The sequence below is a fragment of the Anastrepha ludens genome, chromosome 4, assembly GCF_028408465.1.
Source record: "Anastrepha ludens isolate Willacy chromosome 4, idAnaLude1.1, whole genome shotgun sequence".
Classification (NCBI taxonomy): Eukaryota; Metazoa; Arthropoda; class Insecta; order Diptera; family Tephritidae; genus Anastrepha; species Anastrepha ludens.
Genome location: NC_071500.1, coordinates 51,893,075 through 51,902,421, shown reverse-complemented (window position 1 = coordinate 51,902,421; position 9,347 = coordinate 51,893,075). Strand labels below are relative to the sequence as shown.

Here is a 9,347-nt window from a genome sequence, read left to right as displayed (position 1 = left end):
AGGGAAATCTGAGTTGAGTTTATTGCTGAATTTTTACAAAACACAAATTTCCTTGTTAATAATTGTTAATAATCATCGCTTTTGGCAGCTAGTAACAAGCCTCCGATTGCAATCTATCTCCGGCTTCTATCTATCACTTTAATCTATCCTTTTACCAACTAAATAATGCATGCACGTGACCACTCAACTATTATCGCCATGTTAAGTTGTGGACGCCCAAGCGGTGCACAAAATCTAATCCAACAATTAAAATTTCTAATCCACTAATTGCAACATGTTTTTAATTGTTTTTACTGCACTATGTTTTCACTTACTTTTACACTTTTTCTCGACTTTAAAAAACAAAAACGTATGTATGTATGTACAAGTATACGTATATTTAATCCCTCCTAAGCATTCGTTCTCGTCCATTAATGCTTTCCATGAGTGCTCATCACTTAACACCACCAAGCATATATTTACAAACAAACAAACATGTCCATATAAGTGTGTGTACTTGTGTAGATATAGATACATATGTATATGTGTATGGATGAAGAATACCAAGCTAGATGTTCAGGGTATTTCTTTTTTACCCTCGCGCGAAAATAAAGGAAGCTCTTCAACCTAACTTAACTGAACTTGACCCCTAAAGGAACAACGAACCCCCCAGCCGTACCAACTTTGTGGACCACGAAAGATCAGAAATGCAGTGAATAATGCAGAGCGACAGTAAAGTCGACAAATAGCCATCCGAAGAGTAGTGCATCGCTAGTGTTTTCCGTGAACAAGTCCGTATACATACCAACATATGTATGAATGTACATGTAAATGAGAATGACATGCTTGTATGGAAGCACTCTTCCAGGGACACAATCGGCATTAAAGTTAACACCCTTTTGTTCGTACTAATCTTTTGCTTGTGGTAAAGGAGTTGTATGTAATAAAAAGTACAAATATATGTCAGTGGCTGTGGATTTGTACTTTTGGTTAAATTTTGTCTGCCACATCAGTATGTTGCAGACCACAAATGCATTCATTTGCTACTTGACCTTGGCTTTTTTGCAAAATAAGGTGGGAGAAGATGTCATTAGCAGACGTTTTTCTTTTTGTTTTCTTTTTTATGAAAACTAGGACAGTAAAAATTATTACATTTCAGGGAATAAATGTTCCCTACACATTTGCAATAGATTTAAAATGATCAGTAGATACTCGATAAATAGTGAATTTTATTTACTACTTTCTTGATTTTGAAAATCTGTCGGCCCACATTACAACTCGTGTGAAAGTTAAGATATCTGAATAAAACTTAGATGCTTAATTGCCCACTTTCTATGAAACGGTAATCTGCAAGGTTTCAAAAAAAGAAAAAAATAGAGTGGCCGCCGTAGCCAAACAGGTTTATTTGGTTTGGTAGGCTTACAGTTCGAAATCCCTTGCAGGCACGTAACACCAAAGCATGGAGGTGGTTTTTTTTTCAATAACAGTCACCCTTTAGAAGACAGTGGCAACCCTCTGAGAAAAAGATATTCATAAAAAAATTCCTCATTAGTTCAGTGTTCCAGAATTTTAGAAACCAGTGCTTCTGAAAAGCGGTTTACTCTCGATAGGTTAATGACACATAATCTGCTTTGAAGCAATTCTAGAACGACACTGAATGTGAAGATTAGAAAAAAGCTAATAATAATTAATATTACACCAACGTCATGAGTCGACGATATCAACATAAGCCTCTTTTCTGTTTGTGTTTTTCGATAACTTACTGCCATGCGTGATTACCACTCAGAATTCAGATAGTTAGAACGTAGATTCGAATCTCGGTGAAACACTAAAATAAAGAAACAGTTTTTTCTAATAAACCCCCGAGTGTATTTCTGCCATGAAAAAGATCCTCATAAAATAAAAATATCTGCGTTCGGAGTCGACGGAGAAGAAGCTCGGCCAAACACCCAAAAAGGGTACACGCACCAGTTATATACATATACAATACATACATAATTTCCTTCATATTTCATTTCAAGAGACACATATTGGGTCCATACATTTGCTATTTGAGTAGAAAATTAATTCATTACTTTACTTTCGCTTAATCCAAAATATTACCAAATATCTATAGACTAGACTGGTTTGAGTTGAATTTAGCTCACAACGAGATATACATAAGCATCGACATATATGTATATTAGGCCGGGTCGATTTGTGGGGAGGCAAAAAAATCGCCCATTGCTCTGTGCAAATCATATTCTAGGGATCAAAATAAGAAACTTTGCCGAAGGAACCATACCTCTAAAACGAATTCTGATGCCCCCCAATTTGGGTCGAACTTTTAGTGTCTTTTGTGGGGAGTCAAAAAAATCGCCCATTGCTCTGTGAAAATCATATTCTAGGGATCAAAATAAGAAACTTTGCCGAAGGAACCATGCCTCTAAAACGAATTCTGATGTCCCCCAATTTGGGTCGAACTTTTTAGTTTCTTTTCTATAACTCACTTAAATTAATTTTTTCATTTACATATGTTCTAACAAAATAAATTTCTTAAGAGAAAAAATAGATATTATTATAAATAAATAATAAATATTATTATAAATAAATAAAAATAAAGAAAAAACATAGCCATTTAGCTGATTTTTTCATGTAAAAGCCAAAAATGGTGATATTTTTAAATTGGGGGACATCAGAATTCGTTTTAGAGGCATGGTTTCTTCGGCAAAGTTTCTTATTTTGATCCCTAGAACCCGATTTTCACAGTGCAAAGAGCGATTTTTAAATCGGCCCGCCCTAATGTATATATTAGATATATACCTATGCCCATCTTCGCTAACGCTAATAAATAATGTGGAATGATATAATTTTCCATTCTATTTATTATAACCGCGCCCAAAAAACATTTTGACATTATGTACGCGGATATATAAAAATCGGTCTGGGCCGAATTTTGTACTTTCTTACTTCTAGTAGTAAATAATATTATCAGGAAAGCAAAAAATATTATTTTTAATGCAAAACGTTACCAACTACAAACTATAAAAATCATCAAACTCGGACAACCTACTGCAAGGCAATAAACGTTAGAAAAATATAGTGCAATAAAGTTGAACAACAAAACGATTAAAGGAATCCTCCTTCTTCTTGATTGGCTTACGCGATTTTGGCCGAGTTTAACAAATCGCGCCAGTCGTTTCTTTCTCGCGCTAACCACCATCTGGTACAGAATTGAGTACTTTCAGAGCCAGAGCGTTTGTATCCATTAGGACGACAAGACCCAGCCAAAGAGGCCGCTGTGGCCGCTATCTATGTCAACGTAAAGCTTATACTTCACCGCTCATTATTTCATAGTCTACGATATTCGCCGTCACCAACGTGCAAAGGTCCAAAAATCCTCCACAGGTTCAAGATTCCGCAGCATAGTTTAGTTTTGTTCGTCGAAAAAGGGTAGTACTTGTTGGCAAGAGGGATTATTCGTTCAAGGCTGATATTTTTATTAGTGTTAATGCTGGTTCCTAGATAAGCGAAGTCTCTTACAACAAAAATTCCTACCCTTGGAAAATCTGAGGCCGCTTCGGAAATTCTTAACATTAAAGAAAAAATATATTCTAACGTCTTGTCGTCGATAAATTCTATAATCTATCCTCACTTGTAAAACAATTTTCTAAAAGGGAGCGCGAAATTTCTTTCAAGGTAACGTGTAAGCAGCCGCCTTACCATTATTCCTTGACGTTAAGCCCTGACTTAATTCTGCCACCACTTACATATGATATTACTTTCGATGATGTCCTTGTCTTTCCGTAGCGTTGAGCACATGACCTGGTGGTGTTCATCGTGATTACCGACAACTAACTAATTACTAGTACAACTATTGCGGATTGACAACTAGACTTAATTCTCATAATTTAAACGGATTAGGTAAATTTTCGATGTTAGCATCGCCGAAAAATAACAGTTAATATCTATTACAAATAAAAAATTGTGAAACTTTTAAAGATAAGAACAAGAAAGGCGGGATGCAATTAAAGGCAACCACGAAAGGACCATGAAGGACTTAATGTCTTAAATATAACCTGGGGTGGTGTAGAAAAGAGGGATTATCAATCAACCCTTCCAAATCCACTATTCTCCCATTTACCAGGAGAAGAGTTCTAAATATACCCACCCTGGGAATAAATAGAATAGACGTGCCTCTAAAGGAAGAGGTAAAATATCTAGGAATTATCTTGGATAAAAAACTCACTTGGGAGGCCCACCTCAACTCAGTAATAAAAAAGGCAACGAAAAACCTTTAGACAACAAAACCACTCCTTGGGTATATCCTGGGGTCTGAACCCTAAAATGACCTTTTGGGTATACTCCCAAATGGTAAGACCTATTGTACTATATCTAGCTTTGGTATAGTGGGTTAAAACAAATCAAACTACTGCTATGTCAAAACTGCGTAAATTACAAAGGCTGGCGTGCCTAAGCTGAACTTCAATGCCAACAGAGCAAAATCTGCTCTAACTCTAGATAAAAAGGGCCTCAGATTACTCTGTGGAGCACTTACAGATCACTTTGCCTGTAATAAACACTTTAACACAATAGGATTATCTAGCACAAGATTACGCAGGTTCTGCTGTGATGAAGAGGAGTCTATATAACACTTAATCACCAACTGTGAGACATTAGGCCACAGGAGACACAAAATCCTGGGCTCGTACCTACTAGAGGAAAAAGACCTACAATTGATCCCTCCTAAAGAGCTGGTTCGATTCCTCGGTATACTAAATAATTTTAATTAAGTAATTAGGGGTGCACAATAGATCAATCTGGTCGCAGTGCATAAAGGCCTTAGCCTAACCCGTACAACCATTACCATTACCAAGACTGGATACCATGATAATTTGAGCTAACACGTTCAAAACTACATTAATTGTTTTGATATTTCGGAGCAGTTTGAGGAATTGCAATTTAAGATTTTTTTAATAAATAGATATTTTATTAGTGACAAGGCTACTAACTAACTCCCGTATTTGTTGCCTGCGTTCCATCTTTTACTGACAAAACTAACCGAAAAACAAACCGGCTGTATACTAATCCGCGTAACAACCGTCTGTAACACTATAATTTTAGAATTCAGAATTTTTCAAAATTAACTTAATCCCGATTAACGCTGCCGTCTATCTCGGCTATTATAGTGAATAAATGCGAGCCGACATACTCATATTCTGCCCGTGCATTTTCAACCACAGTCCATATTGTACTGAATGTTTGAATTTTTATAATTTTAGTTAATAAATGCTATAATTCTTATCCCAAAAATGTTTCACTATAATAATTAGAAGATAAGAAATATTTTTCATGTTTTCACATTTGTATAGCCCAACGATTAGTTTTATGTTGCCTGATGACTAATATGCAGGAGTTTTCATTATTAACATTTATCAATAATATGAAAGATAAATTTTACATAACCCGGCGTCACAAAAAGACAGTTATTTATTAATTGCATATGCCTTAGTTCTGCAACATTTTATCCTCTTACTCAGTCCAATTTAATCTTATCTCTGAGTTGAACCATTGAGTAACAATTTCTCATGGAGTCATAACTTCAGCACTTGCACCCCATCGCACTCAGTCGCCACTCTGTTCGCCCAGTTTATACAGTTTATTTCTATTTGGCATTTTTGAAAATCGAACAAAGATACAGACTGATAAATAAAAAATATTTCTCATCAAATAACTGCTATGAAGCAAATTATTCCTCAAATATCAGACTTCGAGCATCGTTTTCAATTTTTAAATTCAATATAGCTCTTATTTTTGGACCCTTCTAGATGTGGAACTGGTTCTACATTCTTATAAAACCAAACTAACTCAAAAAGTTAAGAATCTTAAGCATCTGAACAAATCCTCATGTGCTTTAAAAACACCATGCAATTAACAAAAAGTGGCCGTGTGGTGTAGATTTCATGTCAGTTGTGTGATTATACCGTATTTTTTTCGTCGCTGAAGATGATCGCCATGTTATGATCGGTGGGTATTGCTATAATGTCAAGTTCAACAATTATTTTTAGCCAAAACTGGCTGCGCTTCAAAACAGGCATTTGAGGTACTTACTTATTGATATCACATGCCACACACCTGGCCATGGAACTGATCTATTAAATTGCTTTCTCAATAAATATTCTGATCAAATAGCCGGCTCGCCGTTGGAATTCTTTTTATGGGGTTTTGTTAAATATTTAGTTTCTTTGGTTTAGGATAGGTTACGGGGGCTGCCACTCTCTATAAAGGTATAGAGGGCGCCATTATAAGTCTGGAGGTCCCTTGTATTACTAGTAGTTAGGGTTCAAGTTCCCTCTCTGATTTCTATTATGGTAAAACCACTTCTTATCTCGAATAAGTGATAAAATACTATGACTGGCTGTCGATTCCAAGTGCTAGACATCGCATGAAGTAGAGAGTTTGGTCAACAATATCGCGTTCTCGCAAGAGTGGAACAGTAGCAGAGGAAATTTTCAACGCTCCCTACTTCCTACTCGTTTTTGCGACTGCAATAGAAATCATTTGAGGCAAGCGCCATTCGTTTCCAAGCTCTGAAACAGCATCGAGTACTAAAAAAGTTTCAGCCGATATGACGATTAATGAGAAATTTACTCCAAAAACTCGTCATCTCAAATGTTAACTCTCAATCATTATGTTTTATTTAAAAACAAAATTGTTATGTCCCAATGGAAAACCCCATGTCATTGATTTCCTTTTTCACACGTTATACTACGTATTCAAATACATGCATATATGAGCTAATTATCACTTTACCCAATCCTTACTAATTTACTTGTGCATCTAATTCCACTGACTTCTATCGACCTTTAGCAAAAAAGAGTACCCACGTCGTCGGTTAAATTAACATCAACATTAACAATTTGCAAATAACCATCGTCCACTTTGTCTAACTGCAAAGAATCAAGCCAAACGAAGTCTCCTAACTAAATTGCCTACCTCATCCTAAAGTTTGCGCCACACATTTGTTAAGGGCTAATCCTGGTTGTTTTCACAACTTAAACCAGAAATCAGCTCATCTTACACTAAGCTGTTGAGATAAAATATTTTTACTATGTATATACTTACATATACTTTGATGTTATTCTACTGGTTTCCGCTTACTTTCACACGCCCATGCCGCATATGTTGCATGCCAAGTTCACCAAAGCAATGTGCACAGAAGCAACACGACCTCGCCGAAAGACCCATTCACCAAAAAAGGTAAAATTTTTGTTCGAAAAAAGGCAAGCATTTGCAGCGGCACGCCAGTTGCAAATACTTTGTTCATATCCTTGATAGCAAGCCAACTGCGGCAACTTACCTATCTCTAGTGATAGCCACAAATGCGCTGGTTAGCTCGCGCCCGCTTGTTGAATGGTTTGCACCCGTCCGCACTCTTTGTTTGCCCCACGCATACTGCTTTGTTGCTTGACGTGCGGAATCCTTAGAATAAATTCATTTTTATATACACAATACTATACAATACTATATAAAAATATAAATCTAAAGGATGTGCGCCACGTCCTTTTCATGCATGGCTGCGTCACCGAGACATCATGATTTCACATTACTTGTGTGTGTGTGCGTAAGAATTTGTATAGCAGGCAGCAAAGCGTGCGGCGTAAGCATGCCGGCATGTTCTGGGTACCGGGCTTGGGATGTTTATGTGTGCTTATGTTTGTGTGTGTATGTGTGTTTGTCGAATCTGTGTCCTCACTTGTTCTTTTGAATGCGAGGCGCCACTGCCAAGCGTCTGCTTAAGTGGCTTTGCTATTCAGCGGCAGCACGTGAGCTCAACACGCGTCCTTTACGCTTCATGTTTGTACGTAAGTACATATGTGTGCAGTAAATGTGCCGTAAAGGATCCCAATTTTCCGGTCACTTAACCGACAAACCGAGAATGTTGCCACAGAATGTCATTTTTAAACGCCGGTTTGACCGTAAGGCGTAAGTAAAGCGCGTCGAGCCAAGCCAAGTGCCAACTGTTTGCGATGACAATGGGTAATTTGCGAGTAACCTTTTCTTGCTTAAACGAGCGCACATATGAATGTTTACATATGCATAAGTTTTCGAGTGTATGCACATAAGTTTTAACTGGTTTGCTGGTGTAAGAAAGTATTTACACAAAAATACTGTACCGAAATAAGCATAGTAAAATCAAATAGAACATTAAGCAAAATTATTATTGTTACAGGAGCTTTGCCCCTCAAAGCCTCTAGAACTTTTACTAAGCTTTTTTTAACATGCAGCTATGGAAAACTCTGCAACTCAGCTCTGGAGAAGCATCAGATTTATATATTAAGAAATGCAGCATTTTTAAATAGAGTCTAAACACGAGTCCTTTCTTTATTCCGATTTTGGCACCAGAATTCTGGGAAAGAAGGAGTTGAGAAATGTCGCGGTTCTAGATTCACAGCTCCGAGCTAAGGAACAGAGAGGGAGGGGGTTCACTCAAAATAATTATGCTTAGTTCCAGCCTATTTTTACCTTTGTCTCTCGACTCTCACTAAACGAATGTAGGCATTTCACATTTTACTTGTAAGTACCGTCTCAGGCTAGCTTTTATTGAATGAACCAATGGTAGACGCGTAGGCCTTAAGGCTAATATCAAAGTGTAGCATCTGTTCTTATCAGTATAACATCTGATAAATCCGCCATTGGGCAACAAGTGTTAAATTGATTTTTGGAAATGGACGGAGAGTTTTAGTATTGCTACACCTCTTTTATGGGTTGGCCCGGCATGGCAGTACAAAATAAAAAAATAAAAAATAAAAAAATTCAAAAAGAAGGTAAAAGGAAGGTAAATCAGATGATGATCCGAGTACAAACATGGCTGGAGGGCCACGTATCAAAACTGGCCACAGGGAAAACAGAGCTAATCCTTCTTACCAACAGACGTGTTCCATTAGAAGTAGTTATGCAAGAACTCGGTGCCACTTTATCAACAAAAATAATGGTAGATTTACTTGGCGCACATAAATCATGCTGCCACAAGAGTTGTACAAGTAAGCGGCAAACCTTGGATATCCAACTCAGAACAAGCGAAAATTTGTAATGGACACGACGAACTCCATTCTTCTAAAGCGTTTTTCAGTAAGAGCGCTTCAACTTTTTTTTTTGAATAAAACACAAACGGTTCGACTTTTTTAACTAATTTTTTTTTTATTATCGAGTTTGAACATATACATTTAAGTATGAAATTCGATTTCTTTTACATGACCACCGCGTGCACGTTTTACGAAGTCCAATCGTTGAACCCAATTTTCGACCACTCCTTTGCATAAATCGGCCGAAATTCCAGCAATTTCGCGTTCAATATTGGCTCTGAGCTCACAAATCGTCGCCGGCTT

At 37.0% G+C, this 9,347-nt stretch overlaps 1 pseudogene; it reads left to right on the top strand.

The window, feature by feature from the left end:
* The first annotated feature begins 8,581 nt into the window (after positions 1–8,581).
* On the top strand, positions 8,582–8,754 carry LOC128862635 (U2 spliceosomal RNA; annotated as a pseudogene).
* Positions 8,755–9,347: the final 593 nt, after the last annotated feature.